Raw genomic sequence first — 18,132 nt, 5'->3', positions numbered from 1 at the left:
CTCTAAGTGGCTCTGGCTCAGAATATGAAGCTGTCAGCCAAGGATGCAATTGTCTTAGATGTAGCAAAGGCTTGACCAGGGCTGGAGGATCTGCTCCTGAAATGGTAATCACAAAGCTGTGGGCAGGAGGCCTCAGTTTGTCACTACATGGTCTTCTCCGTAGGGTTGTGTGATGGGTTCTCATGACATGGTAGCTGAGTTCCTCCAGAATGAATGATCTGAGAGAGAGGGTTCCAAGTCATTATGTCCTTTATAACCTAACCTCCAAAGTGACATCACTTCTTCTGAATTCTGTTGGTCTCACAGACCAGCCCCAATACAAGAGAGGTGTTACACCAAGGCATGAATACCAGGAGACAGGGATAACATGTGGGAATCTTCATATATGAGGCTGGCTATCAACAGGCTCCAGTAATATGTTTACATGTTTTTTGTAGCATTGGCAGAAGTAAGATTTTTTTTTATGTTCTTTTTCTTAGTAAGTCCTCCTCAATTGTATTAGCTTATGGCATCACAAAATATGAATCCTTTTCTTATATGACCTCGCCTGAACCTTTAAAATCATTTTTAGAACATGGTGAATCTATTCCACAAACCAAAACTATTATAACTAAATTCTGAAGGGATGAAGTACTTTTTCAAACTGTGTTTGTTTTCATGACTGTCAATATTATATGGTTTGTACATGTTGATTTGTTATCAGTGCTAGATAAGAAGTTAGGAGATCTGGATGTCAATCCACATTCTACCTCTAACAAACTGGGTGATCTTCCTTTCATACACTGCAGCTTGCTCTGTGAACTGGCTTTGTCAATACAAAGAGTGGTTGCATTAACCAATCTATACAGCACTTCCAGACAGTTCTTTAAAAGTATGTGATTAAATGATATGTCTCTCTATGCTACAAATTTCTCATCCATAATATGGGGATAACCATATCTACTTCACAGAGGTGTAGTGATGATTAAAGGAGGCAGCCTGTGTAAAGTATCCCAAAACCCTAGCAAGCAGCACATGTTCAGTAAATATTAGCCGTTCTTACTATTTTATGCCTGAAAATTAACCAACCTCAGGAAGCCTATTTTGAATAGTTTTGTAGTATCACAGTAATTTGTAATTTCAATTTTCATCTCAAATGATTGTGTAGATTTTTACAATTGAGTAAAAGATAATATGAAGTAATATCAAGGTTGTGGAACAACTGGAACTCTCATACATTTATTAATGGGAGTTTAAACTGGTATAATGACTTTGAGAAAATATTTAATAATATATCCACATAAGCTAAACTTGTACATATCTTATGACCCAGCAAATACTCTCTTGGCTAAACTCAACATTTATTAGTGCTTTGTCCACCAAAAGATATATATGAGAATATTCATTATAGCTTTATTGATAATATTCAAACTAAAAACAACCCAAATGTCTTTCAACAGTAGAATGGAAAAGTAAAGCATATTCATATAATAGAATGAATATAGCAATGAAAAGAACAAATCTCACCAGCATGATGTTGAGTAAAAGCCAAATATGCAAAACGCATACTTCATGATCCCAGTGCTTGGAGTTCAAAATCAGGCAAACAAAACTGTGGTAATGGAGGGCAGAAGAATGATTATCTTTGAAAAAATACTGATTGGAAGAGAGGGAAAGGGAGCTTTCTGGGGTGCTGGAAATGTTCTACATATTGATCTGAGTAGTGGTTTCACAGGTGTGTACATGTGTCAAAAATCAGTCAAGCTTTAGATTTAAGACTTGCATGTCTTATTGTAAGTTGTACCTCAATAAAACATTTTTTAAGTTGGTAATGATATAAAGAAATACATTGCTGATATCATTGATATAGGAAAAGAGGCTTGACCATGATTTAGATTTATGCAATTCTGTTTTCATTTTAGCTAAGTTTTTCACAATTATGGTCCTAGGCAGTAATTAATGAATAATTAATTATTTCTCTCCTATCATATACTTATTGTTTACTCATTTCACAAATATTTAAGTGCCAGATGTTCTGTGGTGTGAAGGGATCATTAACAATGAACAAAATAGACATAGCTCTTACCTCTACAGGGCTAGGTGTATTGGGCAAAACAGAGAAGTGAATCAGAAGTTAAAATTGCAGAGAGAGAGTAGAGTGCAGAGGGATGCACACAAGAACACTTCCCCAAAGCTATTGGCTGGGAAAATGAGAGACTGATTTTCATGAGTTTTTGCAACCAGCGGGGCTCAAAGACAGGAGTTTTAGAGGTGGGTGAGCTTGACTGGGATAGAGACCTGAGAGTGCTGCCCTACTGGAGAGAAGGCAGGCAAGCAACCGTGGGACAGATGATCTGAGGATCACCTAAGGTGCCAGGGGAGAGAGTGTGCGCTCTTCTTGGAGTGCATCTATGAGAGGTGGCATTCGCAGAGATGCCTCTCTGGTGGCAAAAGAACCAGTGGGCACTATTTCCCTCCCCTGCCCTTCAGCATAGGCGCAGAGACACCTGCTGAGGGCAGCTAACCCAGGCACTGGCTGTTTAGCTGTTTGCTCCAAATCCTATGCCCCTGCACTCTGGTGCCCTTCTCACCCAAACCTGTATCCATCCTAGCACAAACAGACCCTCCCCTAGAAGACCAGCACAGGGCCACCGTACATCCCTCAAGTTTGAAGTTTTAAAAGTCAGTAGGTTTGGCTGGGATGAGCCCAAAGTGCACTGTGCTGCTCCAGGCAGGCAAAGACAGACAGTGTGAAAACAGAGATCTAAAAAACACCTGGGACACAGGAGGGAAATTATTTACTCTTCTGGGAGGGCTTCCCTGAGGCAGCAAGCACGGAGACCCCTCTCTGGGTACAAAGGAACTGCCTCACCATTTCACTCCCCTGTCCCTCAGCATAAACCAGCTCAGTAAACATTTAGCACAGCATCAACACTGGCTCCCTGACCTGCTTACACCAAGTTCTGCCCCCCTGCACTCTGGTGGTACTGCTTTTCTCAGGCAAGTATGCCTAGGGCCCAGCCAATGGGCCCCTTCCACAGAAGACCAGCAGAAACCCTGCATGCACCATGTCTACCCACCAGAGAATTCTGCAAGGCTTCAGTTCTAGTGCAAGTAGCATCAGGTCTCATTTAACAAGCAGACCAGAACACACCTAGTTAAATATTGCCACATTCTGACCAAGGACCAAACACTCCCTGTTGCAGACAAGGAGAGCCTCTGCAGACAACTGACCTGAGGGATAGAGTAAAAAAAACCACAGCAGCAGAGTGCAGACAGCACACACCAGAGACACTCCTTGAAGCCCTAGGTCCAGGACACTGTATGACCTCTTCTTCATAAAGCCATTACTCTCAAAAGCAGGAAACATAACAGGCTTTTCTAACACAGAGAAAAAGACAGAGATCTAGACAAAATGCCAAGATGGAGGAATTCATCCCAAAAGAAAGAACAAGGAAAAGGTCATGGCCAGAGATCTAATCAAAACAGATATAAGTAATATGCCTGATGGAGAATTTAAAGCAAGAATCATAAGGATACTTGCTGGGCTTCAAAAAAGCATGGAAGACATCAGGGAGACCCTTACTGCAGAGATAAAACAGTTAAAAAACAATCAGAAATGAAAAATAAAATAACTGAGATTCAAAACTGACTGCATGTAATGATCACAAAGATGGAAGAAGCAGAGGAATGAATGAATAAGTGATATAAAAGATAGAATAATGAAAAATAATGAGGCTGAACAAAAGAGATAAAGAACTATACATCATGAGAATACACTTAGGGAACTCACTGACTCCACCAAATGTAATATCATTCATATTATAGGAATCCTGGAAGAAGAAGAAGAAGAAAGAAGAAAGAAGAAGAGGAAGGGGGAGGGGGAGAAAGAAAGAAAGAAAGAAAGAAAGAAAGAAAGAAAGAAAGAAAGAAAGAAAGAAAGAAAGAAAAGGGGGCAGAAGGTTTATTTGAGGAAATAATAGGTGAAAAATTCCCTATTCTAGGGAAGGAAACAGACATCCAAATCCAGGAGGCACAGAGAACGCCCATCAAAATCAACAGAAGCAGGCCAACACCAAGACGTATTGTAGTTAAATTTGCAAAATATAGTAATAGGAAAAAATCCTAAAAGCAGCAAAACAAAAGAGCTTCCTAACTTACAAGGGAAGACCCACAAGGCTAGCTGTAGATCTCGCCACAGAAGCTTAGCAAGCCAGAAGAGAGTGGCATGATATATTCAACGTGCTGAATGGGAAAAATCTGCAGCCGAGGATACTCTATCCAGTAAGGCTATCATTCAGAATACAAAGAGAGATAAGGAGTTTCCCATACAAACAAAAACTAAAGGAGTTCGTGACTACTAAACCAACCCTGCAAGAAATATTAAAGGGGAGTCTGTGTGGGAAAGACCAAAAGTAACAGACTAGAAAGGAACAGAGAAAATCTCCAGAAACAATGACAAAACATGTAATGAAATGGCATTAACTACACATCTATCAATAATTACTCTGAATGTAAATGGAATAAATGCTCCAATCAAAAGACATAGGGCCTCAGAATGGATAAAAAAAAAAAAGACAAGAGCCATCTATATGCTGCCTACAAAAGACTAATTTTAGACCCAAAGATACCTACAGATTGAAAGTGAGGGAATGGAGAGACATCTGTCATACTAATGGATATGAAAAGAAAGCTGGAGTAGCTATACTTGTATCAGACAAAGTAGACTTTAAAACAAAGACTGTAGCAAGAGACAAAGACGGACGCTATATAATAATAAAGGGGACAACCCAACAAGAAGATTTAACAATTATAAATATTTATGCATCCAACATAGGAACACCCAAATACATCAAACAGTTAAGAGCAAACATAAAAGAAATAATTTATATTATTGCAATAATAGCAGAGGACTTTAGCACCCCACTTACAGCAATGGACAGATCATCTAAGCAGAAAGTCAACAAGGAAACAATAGTTCTGAATGACACACTGGACCAGATGGACTTAACAGATATATTCAGAGTATTTCATCCTAAAGCAGCAGAATACACATTCTTTTCAAGTGCACATGGAACATTTTCCAGAACGGATCACATACTAGGTCACAAATAGGGCCCTAACAAATATAAAAAGATTAAGATCATACCATGCATATTTTCTGACCATAATGCTATGAAACTTGAAGTCAACCATAGAAAAAATTTGGAAAGAACACAAATACATGGAGGTTAAACAACATGCTACTAAGAATGAATGGGTCAGCCACCTCCTTGAATAGCGTAGGGGAGGCCTGCACCAACATGAAGCACGAGTTCAACCAGTGCTTCAATCGCTGGTTTGCTGAGAAGTTCCTTAAGGAGGACAGCTCCAGAGACCCGTGCACTGACTTCTTCAAGTGCTATCAGCAGTGTATTCAGAAAGCAATAAAGGAGGAGGAGTTTCCCATTGAAGGACTGGAATTCAGGGGCCATGCCAAAGAAAAGCCCAAAAGCTCTTCTTGACCTTGACAGTCTTGAAAATAAACTCCTCCAGTGAGGAAATTGAGGACACTGTGAAAATAGCCATCGATTTGATGAGGAGTTTAGGAGGGAGGAGTTTTCTCTCCTCCTTGATTTCCTCTCACTTGTAAAAGATGATGAACCATCACTCTTTGCTTTGAGATGATTTCTCACTTGCTGTGGCATCTTGCAGGAACTCCATGTGCTAAAACTAAGTGATTTCTTGGGATTATGGTTGCAGTACTTGGTCCGGGATCATCTTTAAATATCCTTTGTATGTAAATACTGATAAACTTGTCGGGATGATCAAGTTTGCCCGACCTCTTGAGTTTTGCTGCGAAGGACATTAGGTACATTGTACTAAGGTTTTTATTCATGGAAGCAATTGGTTAGGATCACTCTTTTCTCTCAGGGAGCTAAGGTTCTGAAAAGGGATTCCAGCACAATGGTTTTAATCAATGCTTAGGAGCACAGTTTTATTTTTATATAATAACTTTTAAGATTGCTGGTGGACTGTGTTAGCCAAGAGGAAGACAGCTTTAAGAGTTCCCTGCCTTAGAAGAGGTGTCAGATTTCTGATTAAGATGTGAAAGCTTGAAGAATGTTGCAGTACACACCATTTCGGAGCTCATAGTGTAGTTTAGGAATTAAAATCCTTGGAGTAACAATGGAGGAAGATCCTAAATTGCAAAGATTTGCTGTTTACAGCTTTCAGCCCAAGTCAATTAATTAAGCCAACCTATATTATAAAACTGCCAAAATGCCGCATCTGGTTAAATGGGAGAAGAGTTTGTTTTATTTGCCTGTGTACCCCCCCCCGCCCTGTAATATCTATAATCGTGAAGATGGAATAAATTGTAACGTTTAGTTTCAAAAAAAAAATGAATAGGTCAAGTAAGAAATTAAAGAAGAAATTAAAAAATATACAAAAACAAACGATAATGTAAACATGATGGTCCAAGACCTTTGGGATGCAGCAAAAGCAGTCATAAGAGAGAAGTATACAGCAATACAGGCCTACCTCAAGAAGCAAGAAAAATCTCAAATAAATAACCTAATCTTACACCTAAGGGAGCTAGTAAAATAACAACAAATGAAGCATAAAGCCAGCAGAAGAAAAATAATAAAGATTAGAGCAGAAACAAATGATCTAGAAACTAAAACCAAAAACAAACAAACACACACACACACACACACACACACACACACACACACACACACAAACAGCAGAACAGATGAACGAAACCAGGAGCTGGTTCTTAAAAAAAATGAATAAAATTGATAAACCCCTAGCCAGACTTATCAAAAAGAAAAAAGAAAGGACCCAAATAAATAAAATCACAAATGAGAGAGGAGAAGTCACAACCAACTCCACAGAAATACAAACAATTATAAAAGAATAGTAAGGAAAATTCTATGCCAACAAATGGCACAATCTGGAAGAAATGGATAAGTTCCCAGAAACACATAAACTACCAAAACTGAAACAGGAAGAAGTAGAAAACTTGAACAGACTGATAACCAGCAAAGAAATTGAATCAGTAATCAAAAACCTCCCAACAAACAAAAGTCCAGGACAGATGGCTTCACAGGGGAATTCTACCAAACATTTAAAGAAGAGTTAATACCTATTCTTTTCAAACTATTCCAAAAAATAGAAATGGATGGATAACTTCCAAATTCCTTCTATGAGGCCAGCTTTACCCTGATTCCAAAACCAAAGACTCCACTAAAAAAAAGAACTACAGGCAAAAAAAAAAAAAGAGAGAGAGAGAGAGAAAGAGAGAGAGAAAGAAAAGAAAAGCAAAAAAAAAAGAAGAGAGAGAAAGGGATAACTACAGGCCAATATCCCTGATGAACATAGATGCAAAAATTCTCTACAAAGTACTAGCAAAACAAATCCAACAGTACATTTAAAGAATCATTCACCATGAACAAGTGGGATTTATTCCTGGGCTACAAAGGTGGTTCACAAATCAATATCAATATTCACAAATCAATCAATGTGATAAATCACATTAATAAAAAGAAAGGATAAGAGCCATATGATCTCAATAAATGCAGAAAAAGCATTTGACAAAGTACAACATCATTCATGATAAAAAAAAAAAACCTCAACAAAGTAAGGATAGAGGAACATACCTCAACATCATAAAGGCCATATCCGAAAAACCCACAGCTAAGATGATCTTTAAGGGGGAAAAATTGAAAGCTTTTCCTCTATGGTCAGGAACTAGACAGGGATGTCCGCTCTCACCACTGTTATTTAACATAGTACTGGAAGTCTTAGCTTCAGCAGTCAGACAACAAAAATAAATAAAAGGCATCCAAATTGGCAAGGAAGAAGTCGAACTTTCACTATTTTCAGATGACATCATACTCTATTTAGAAAACCCAAAAGACTCCACTAAAAAATTGCTAGAACTGATACATGAATTCAGTAAAGTCACAGGCTACAAAATCAATATACAGAAATCTGTTGCGTTTCTATACATGAATATGAAACATCAGAAAGAGAAATCAAGGAATGGATTCCATTTACAATTGCAACAAAATCCATAAGATACTTGGGGATAAACCTAACAAAGGGATGGAAGATCTGTACTCTGAAAACTATAAAACACTGATGAAAGGAATTGAAGATGACACAAAGAAATGGGAAGACATTCATGCTATGGATTAGAAGAACAAATATTGTTAAAATGTCTCTACTACCCAAAGCAATCTACACATTTAATGCAATCCCTATCAAACTACCACCAATTTTCACAGAACTAGAACAAACAACCCTAAAATTTATATGGAACCACAAAAGACCCCAAATAGCCAAAGCAATCTTCAAAAAGAAAAGCAAAGCAGGAGACATCACAATTCTGGACTTCAAGTTATATTACAAAGCTGTAATGATCAAGACAGTGTGGTACTGGCACAAAAACAGACACATAGATCAATGGAACAGAATAGAAAACCCAGAAATGCACCCACAACTATATGGTCAATTAATCTTTGACAAAGCAGGAAAGAATGTCCAATGGGAAACAGTCTCTTCAATAAATGGTGCTGGGAACACTGGACAGCAACATGCAGAAGAATGAAACTGGACCACTTTCTTACACCACACACAAAAATAAATTAAAAATGGATTAAAGACCTAAGCGTGAGACCTAAAACCATAAAAATCCTAGAGGAGAACATGGGTAGTAACTGCTTTGACATCGACCATAGCAACTTCTTATGAGATATATCTTCTGAGGCAAGGGAAACAAAAGTTAAAATAAGCTATTGAGACTTCATTAAAATAAAAAGCTTCTGCACAGTGAAGGAAACAATCAATAAAGGCAACCTATGGAATGGGAGAAGATATTTGCAAATAACATATCTGATGAAGGGTTAGTATCCAAAATATATAAAGAATTTATAAAATGGAATACTCAAAAATCAAATAATCCAGTTAAAAAATGGGCAGAAGACATAAATAGACATTTTGCCAAAGAAGACATACACATGGCCAACAGACACATGAAAAGATGCCCAACATCAGTCATCATCAGGGAACTACAAATCAAAACCCCAATGAGATACACCTCACACCTGTCAGAATGGCTAAAATTAACAACATAGGAAAACAAAAGATGTTGATGAGGATGCAGAGAAAGGGGAACCCTCTTACAGTGTTGGTGGGAATGCAAACTGGTGCAGCCACTGTAGAAAACAGTATGGATGTTGCTCAAAAGTTAAAAATAGGGGGGCGCCTGGGTGGCTCAGTCGTTAAGCATCTGCCTTTGGCTCAGGGCATGATCCCGGGGTCCTGGGATCGAGCCCCACATCAGGCTCCTCTGCTGGGAGCCTGCTTCTTCCTCTCCCACTTCCCCTGCCTGTGTTCCCTCTCTCGCTGGCTGTCTCTCTCTCTGTCAAATAAATAAATAAAATCTTTAAAAAAAAAAAGTTATAAATAGGGATGCCTATGCCTGCCTTCAGCTCAGGTCATGATCCCAGGGTTCTGGGGTCGAGTCTCACATCAGGCTCCTTGCTCAGCAGAGAGCCTGCTTCTCCTTCTGCCTGCCACTCCCCCTGCTAGTGCTCTCAGTCTCTCTGACAAATAAATAAATAAAGTCTTTAAAAACAAAAAACAAAAACAAAAGTAAAAAATAGAACTACTCTATGACCCAGCAATTGCACTACTAGGTATTTACCCAAAAGGATACAAATATACTGATTCAAAGTGATACATGCACCCCAGTGTTTACAGTAGCATTATCAACAATAGCCAAATTACAGAAAGACCCCAAATCTCCATCGACTGATGAATGGATAAAGAAGAGGTGACATACATATATATATATATATATATATATATATATATATATATATATATATATATATATATATATATATATATATATATATCTCAGCCATAAAAAAGAATGAAATTGTGCTATTTACACCAATGTGGATGGAGCTAGACCGTATAATGCTAAGCAAAATGTCAGAGAAAGACAAATACCATATGATTTCACTCATATGTGGAATTTAAGAAACAAAACAGATGAACATAGGGGGGAATAAAGAGAGGCAAACAAGGAAACAGACTCTCACTTTAGAAAACAAACTAGGGTTTACTGGAGGGGAGGTGGGAGGAGGGACGGGTTAAATAGGTGATGGGGATTAAGGAGGGCGCTTGTGGTGAGCACTGGGTGTTGTATGTAAGTGATGAATCATTACATTCTACACCTGAAACTAATATTACACTGTATGTTAACTAACTAGAATTTAAAGAAAAACTTGAAAAACAAATTCATAGATACATGCTGGAGTGTGAATACACATGTTAGCCATCTACCGAGCTGAAGCAAAGAGGGGACTTGGAGCTCTAAATACGCTTTATATAGATATTCAATTGTTCCTTCTGTGTTTATCTCTACCTTCGCACCCATTTTCAGGAATATTAGAAATTATTAAACGTTTACGATCTTCTTTAGAAGATGTAGGCTGCTTCTCAGTTTTTCTTATCATGTATTTAGGACCCCATCTTCTCACATTTAGGTACCGGTTAGGGTTAGGTTTAATGATAGGGTTAGGTGTAGGGTTAGGGTTACGGTAAGGTATGTGCCTGGTATCCAGCAGTTCAGGGATTTCTCCTGATAATAAAACATTAGACTTCTGCTGGGGTTAGAATAGAATAGAATAAAATACTCTTTAAAAAAAAAGTTACAATTGCATGTCACAAATGTATTATGGGGAAGTAGAATGTACTTCCCTGCTGTTGGGGAATGAAGTAGAGGCAGTAACAACCAAGAAGGGAAAGACCTACTAAAGAAAATAATATCTAAGCTGAAATTAGTTCCTTTAGAGCAGAAATCGCATGCTGTTCCACAAGGTGAAGATTGCATGGCATATTCTAGGACCTGAGAGAAGTTCAGTACGTCTGGATAGAAAGTGTGCTGGAGAGGGAGCAAGGAGTGCACTAAAGGATGCTAGAGAAACCAGCCCATGGAAGGCCCTGCAAGCCCTGGGAAAGGAGTAAAGATTTTATGAGCATAGGGAAAAGACATGACTTGACATGTGTTCTAGATGTATTATTCTGTCTTCAATGTGAAGAATGAACTAGAGGGAAGCAAGATTGCAGGAAGAGACACAGCTTGGGAGGCTGTTGTGGTAAACTGGCTGGAGATGATGATATCTAAAACTACGGCTGTAGAGATGAATTGAGAGATATTTAGGGAAGTAGAAATAATGGGACTTGAAGATTGTTTGGCTAAGAAAAGAAGAGTGAAGAGTGAAGCTTGAAAACCCAGTTTCTGGCTTAAGCAACCCTGTCGGCAGTGATGTCATTCACCAGGACAGGGAATATAATAAGGAGTATTATTTTGCTAGTTTGCTAGTTCAGGGATTTTGAGGAGGTGAGAGGAGGAAGCTAATTAGTCCTGTTCTGTGTATCCTGTGTTTAAAGTGCTTGTGAGACAATGAAGTAGAGATACTCAAAATGTGATTGGTGCTTAGGAGACATAACCGTCCTGATGAAATAAATTTGGAGGTCAGCGTTGTACAGAGATTAACTAAAGCCACAAAGTAGAGACCATCTAAAATCACCCCTAAATACTAGGTAGAGTAAAAAGATCGACAGATAGAGTACACAACACTGAGGAATACTCACTTTTAAATGATAAGCAGAAGGGAAAGAAGGTCCTTTGAAGAATACTGAGGAGGAACAAAGGAGAGGAAAGAAACCAGAAGATCGTGTGTACAGAAGCTAAAGGAAGGGAGATTTTTTTCCCAAAAAGTGTTAGGTGGGCAACAGAGTCAAATATTGCCAAGAGCTGACATCAGGGAAGTCTTGGTGATCTTCACAAGAGTGGTAGCAGAGGAGGTAGCTGCCAGATTTCAGTGGTTGAGGACTAAGTGGGAGGTGAGGTGATTATTGTGTCTGATTCCCAAATAGTCACCCCCTCTCCAAAATTGGAGAATCCTATTCCCCTGGCTTTTGACAAGAGTACTAGTTTTAGACAGCATAGAACACACTCAGGAGTTTAAGTAGAAAGAAATTTATTCCAGGGTATTTGTTAGTTTACAGGGTGTTCGCGAAGGCCAAGACGCCAGGCTTGGTTGTTATACCTGTCGTACCTGACAGCACAGCCAGGAAAAAGCCCAACCACACCATGGGAACTTTCCAAAAATATGTTTTTGCTGTCACCACCTGAGGCTTGATACCCATGAATCAGGATCTGGTCACTAGAATCTCTACAACAGCTGCAGTAGAAAAAAACAAAAGCCTGTACATCTGTGCTTGCCAGAACTATGTGGCCTCTGCCTTGTGGTGCTCACTTCGGCCTGCCAAGCCTGGAAGGGGCACGTCTGCCTGGCAGAAAGCAGGAGTAACCCTTGCTATAGTTCGTGGAAGTCTTGAAAACATGCTCTTTAGCTTTCCAGCTTCTAAAGCCCAGAAAGGCATGCTGCAATGGATTGAAAAGATGTAGAATGAGACCATTGGTAGTAGTGTTTGCCACTGTCCATCCCTTTGGCTACTGCATCTATTCATCTTTCTCCCCAAACTTAAAATTACAAACCACAAATTCCAACAACAACATATAGATTCCTGAGGTTTTTCTATTGTTTTTGTCACTGGGCATGGTAGTAGGAGGTGACAAAGGATACTCTGCATTCCAGATCTGCTCCTCCTTACCTTCATTGTGTGGTAGAAACCCTATTTCCCCTTTAGAATCTAAATCAAACACTCCAGCCGGTATATGTAACCCCCCTCACCTTGTTCATGAAGCATGAGGAATCCAAAAAGACCAGGCGTCAGGCTTAACCTCCACGTCACTGTAAGCACTTTTATGTTTCCTGACGGACACCTTCCTCCCTTGGATAGTAAAACTGTTAGACCATCCAAGTTGAAAGTTGTAGGGATAGAGAGAAAAATTTTGAGAGTGGGTCATTTGGTTTATTAGCGGGAGGTACCACTCTTACTTCACATCCATTGTTTTCTGACCCTATGTATTGTGGCCATGAAAGATATATACTTAGCACATCCTGACTGATAGCTTTATAACTCACAGCTGGTACCTTAACTGGGTCTCACAAGGGACTGTCTACCTTTCTAAAGGCCCACCCAATTTTTGTTGATGGGTTACGTGGTAAGATTGGTGAATCTCAACAGCATTAGCCCAACACTTTACTTCATTCACCAATAAACACATTCTCTGGTCAGAAGCAGTGGTTAATAAAATACCATGACAATGAATTAGGTACATAATAGGACTATAGGTAACGATGCAGGTAAAATTTTGGCATGTGGGGAAAGTAAACCTATATTTATAGTAAATATGTATTTACAGTGAGGAGAATTGCTACCCTCTCCATGACGGGAAGAAGCCTACCTAAACTGCTGCTAGATGGTGGTTTGGTATTCCAAGGCTGAGGGCAAAATCAGGACCCAGCTGTTGGTCGATACAGCGAATATGTTAGGCACTCAGGAGTTGTAGTAGCCAAGTCAGTTCCAGTGCAGGGTGGGGGGTGGGGGAGGGAGGTAATATTGAACCTAGGAATAATCTCCTTCCTTGCCACTACAAAGATTTTTTTAAATGAGCCTATTGAACAAACACTTAGATGCCTGGGAAAAGGCCAGTTTTAGAATATTGAGAATCTCCTCTGTAGGAGTCCTTGACAACCATCTATATGGGACATAGTTATTCTCATAGTTTGGGCACAATCTGAAGATGTCCATCTATGCATTTTCCACATATCTCTTTGTTGCAATCTTTCAATCTTGTTTCCATGATCTGACTTAGCTCTTCCCATGAATCAGTATAGATCCACACCTCAGAACATGTCCTTCCAAACAAAAGAGACCACAATACATTCCTTCCAAAACTTGCATGAATGCATCTGAAAACCTTGAGGATGATTTCTTTTTCCCTGTGAAGAGGCAAAGTCACCTGCTAAAATTGAGGGAAGAAAGTGACAGAGTCAGAGATTTGAGGAATGCAAAAGTTTTAAAATACCCACACATGAGAGAGAGACAGTTTGGAAAACAAAGAAAGGATTTGGAGACAGTTTTGAAGATGTCAGACTACATGGTTCTGTGATTTTTCTCCAGAAGCACTACTCTAAACCAGTAAAAGCAAAAATCACCACAGTGGATAAATACAGCATGTTTACTGCAACCTCAAGACTTCATTCACCTGTGTTTAAAAGTAACTGCTGGTTTGCAAAATCAATACACTGGTAATTCTAGCTAAATCAGGGTTATTATTTAGATATTATATTTGTTAATAGCATCTTTCATCCAAGATATAAGAATAATATATAAAAAAGTATTATTTAAGATAATCTTTTTTTTTTTAAAGAGATGCACTTCCATATCTTTTTTTTTTTAAGATTTTATTTATTTATTTATTTGACAGAGAGAGAGGCAGCCAGAGATGGAACACAAGCAGGGGGAGTGGGAGAGGGAGAAGCAGGCTTCCCACTGAGCAGGGAGCCCGATGCGGGGCTCGATCCCAGGACCCTGGGATCATGACCTGAGCCAAAGGCAGATGCTTACGACTGAGCCACCCAGGCGCCCCAAGGATAATCATCTTTTAAAATCTGTAAAAACAAGTGATAACAATCGTTGCCCCTGGGAAGGGGGATTAGGGGATAAAAGACAAAAGTGGAGAGAGATTTACTTTTCACTCCATATCCCTTTGTAGCTTTTGAATTTTATATCTATATATAAAAATATCTATACAATATCTTGATGTGTCCAGCCTCACTTGATTTAAGTACTCTTCTCTGAGAGGAAGGGATCTCTGTAACTGCAGCTTTCTGCCTATTGGGTCTACTCTCTACCAAATGGCACCCAGAGAAGATTTTCTAAGCCATTTCCCAATATCAGCTAACCAGAAGGATATTTTTCAAAATCTTTGTCATGGGAATATGAATAACTTATTTTTTCCCCGTATTTTTCTAAACTTTCTGTAATGCGCATAGTCAGGGCAAGAACTCCTAAGTATTTTGTCATGTAGCCACTCATTCACTTGTCCATATAGTCAACCAATTTTTATTAAGACATGGGTATGTTTCCTAAAAACCCCTATATGATGTGTTCTAGGAAATACAGAGCTACACAGAGAAAGCCTCTAGTTAGTCGCCTCAATCTTTTTGAATGGGGCAGCATGTAAATAAGAAATGATCCCCACCTTCCAGATACTTGTAGACAGATATGTAGGAAAGTCCTCAATAGAAGAGGACAACATGAAAGCTATATGTAATAAATGTTGTGCTGTGGGAGTGAAGAAGAAACAGTTCATCCAGCAAATAACACATATTTGAGCTAGGTTGTGAACAGTGATTAGAATTTTAGAGAAGAAAAAGAGATGGAAAATGCATTTCAGGTTGAGGAAACAGCTTGAGCAAAGGCATAAAAACACCAATATGTGTGGCAAATTTGGTAAAATGGTCACCATCTAGTGAGATACGAATACAGTGTGCATGAAAATACTTATAGGAGCAGGATGCCTAAACCAACGGACAGGTCATGTTGCCTGAGACATGAACTGGAAGCCATGGAAAGTTTGTGAAAAGGGAGGAACAAGTTTCACTCATGTTTTAGGAAGACATTATATTTAGGCAGTATGATAACCTAAAAATCACAGGCTTTGATGGGAAGCAGACCTAAATTTGAATCTTGTCATTAGCAGTGTCATCTGGGGCAAGTCACTTAACTGCTCTATTCTCAATTTTCATCGTGTCAGACGAGAGTTAATGAATGAGCAAGGCATGCTTGCATGGCACATAGCAGAGGTTAAATATATTGTAGGTACTATTGTTATTATTTCAAAGATTTATTTATTTATTTGAGAGAGAGAGAGCACACGGTGAGTCAGGTGAGGGGCAGAGGGAGAATCTCAAGCAGACTCCATGCTGAGCATGGAGCCTGATGCAGGGATTGATCCCACGACCCTTGAGACCATGACCTGAGCCAAAATCAGGAGTGTGACACTTAACCAACTGATCCACCCAGGTGCCCAGTATTATTATATTCAGGGCAATGTGGAGGGTATATTAGCAAAGTAGGATATGGAATATATGGGCTAGTTCGGGGACTGAAATGGAATCTAGGTGAGGTGATGAGGGCCCCAAATAAACAATGACTATAGGAACAGAAATGGCTGAACATAAGATACTAGCATCTAGTGGGCAGAGGCCAAGGAGTCTACAGTGTGTAAGACAGCCATCAAAACAAATGCCAAGGGTGGAGCAACCCTATATTAATGGAAAGAGATCAAAGAACAAGCTGAATGACCTTTCCTCAAAATTTTTTAAAATTATAAACTATTTAAAAATATTTACAATATAATAAACACCCATATACTTACTACTAAAATTTAAGAAATATTCATAACATGGTTCATCTACATCAAGGAGAAAGAGGTGGAGCCATAAGTCTGGATAATTCTTGAGAAACACTCTAGCCCTCTATGACAAAAAAATCAGTTGTATCTGATGGAAGAGTACTTAAATATCTTCAGGTGAAGGTCCTTTGTTCCTCCTTCACAGAACTTTAAAATGGAAAGTTTCCGAAAGGAATAATTTATTAAGTTAAGAGTAAGAATTTTCTCTTTGGCTCATTAACCAATGTTAACGAGTATCATTAAGATAGCATAATATCTGGAAAAGAAGGAAAAATTGTAGTATGCTATAAAGAAAACTTTCAATAAATGAAGCATGACATTTCATGAGGACTTTGCTTAAATGGGATCAGACGGGAGAACCTAATCTAGTCTTACAAGACCCTCATAGCTCCATCAAAATGTGACGTTGGGGAAGGATCAGTCTTAGAATGGGCATGACCCCAAGTCTGTATATTCCACTACACGTGTGAATCCTCCCCAAAAGTGCCACAAACATAAATGGTAAGTATTAACTGACTCCTTTAAGCTTTTAGTGAACATTAATGCTTGTGAGATAAGTAGAGCAATACAGACAAGGGAGGTCGGACAGGCTTACACCTCAGCAAAGGGACTGCTCCTGTAGTCAGGCCAATCCAGATTCACCTCAGAAAAGGTGAATATAAGAACTACAGCAAGTTCAGGGCGCCTGGGTGGCTCAGTCATTAAGCGTCCGCCTTTGGCTGAGGTCATGATCCCAGGGTGCTGGGATCTAACCCCACATCAGGCTCCCCCCTCAGCGAGGAGACTGCTTCTCTCTCTCCCTCTGCCTGCTGCTCCCCCTGCTTGTGCTCACTCTCTGTCAAATAAATAAATAAAATCTTAAAAAAAAAAAAAAAAGAACTACGGTAAATTCACAAGTCACTCTTGGGCAGGTATGAAATCTGCACATGCCAAGGATCCATTGTATAAACACTTTTTATAGGTAAATAATTACATGTAGGAAAAGAAAGCTACAATATCTGTTTTCTCAAAATTCATTATGACCAAATTCCATGCTGAAAGGTATTAAAAAATGGATGGGAAAATAGTGTGTCAGAAAAGCATTTCAGCCAAGGATAGATGTATTTTAATACATCTATTATCTATTGCTGCATAACAATATTACTATAATTTTAGTGGCTTAAATCAACACACAGTATTATCTTTGTTTTGTGAGTTAAGTATTAGAGTACAGCTTAACTAGGTCCTCTGCAAGATGCAGTCAAGGTGTTGGCTATGGCTGGATTTTCACCAACAACTCGACTGGGGAGGGATCTACTTCTACACTTATGTGGTTGTTGGCTGCGTCTAGTTCCTTTCAGGATGCCAGACTGGGATCTTCAGTTGCTTGCTAGCTGTTGGCTAGAAGCTGTGCTCATTTCCTTATTCTATGATTCTTTCCTTAGGGAAGCTCACAGCACAGCAGCTTGCAAGAAAAGTCTTCCAGTAAGATAGATGTTACAGCCCTAGTAAGTGATCACACCCACGTGACCAAGTATCACCTTTACTGTGTTCTGCAGGTTAGAAGCAAGTCATAGATCCCACCCACATTCAAGGGCAGGGGATTACACAGGACATGAATACCAGGAGGTAGAGATCACGGGGCCTCCTTACAGTCTGCCCTACGCAATAGGGAACTGGCTTAGAGATAAAAACTAGGAAGAGGTATCACAGTGGTGCCCAAAGGATGTTAGGACCATTTTTGTTAATATGTTTCAAATGACCTGGAAGAGAAGAAA

General features: G+C 39.2%; 1 pseudogene; it reads left to right on the top strand.

Annotated features, from left to right (window-relative positions):
* Window positions 1–5,214: 5,214 nt before the first annotated feature.
* On the top strand, window positions 5,215–5,542 carry LOC123801083 (TP53-regulated inhibitor of apoptosis 1 pseudogene; annotated as a pseudogene).
* Window positions 5,543–18,132: the final 12,590 nt, after the last annotated feature.

The sequence above is a fragment of the Ursus americanus genome, chromosome 20, assembly GCF_024610735.1.
Source record: "Ursus americanus isolate L20-20 chromosome 20, mUrsAme1.1.p, whole genome shotgun sequence".
NCBI lineage: Eukaryota > Metazoa > Chordata > Mammalia > Carnivora > Ursidae > Ursus > Ursus americanus.
The sequence above is the reverse complement of the archived record's forward strand: the minus strand, read 5'-3'. Positions and strand labels throughout refer to the sequence as shown.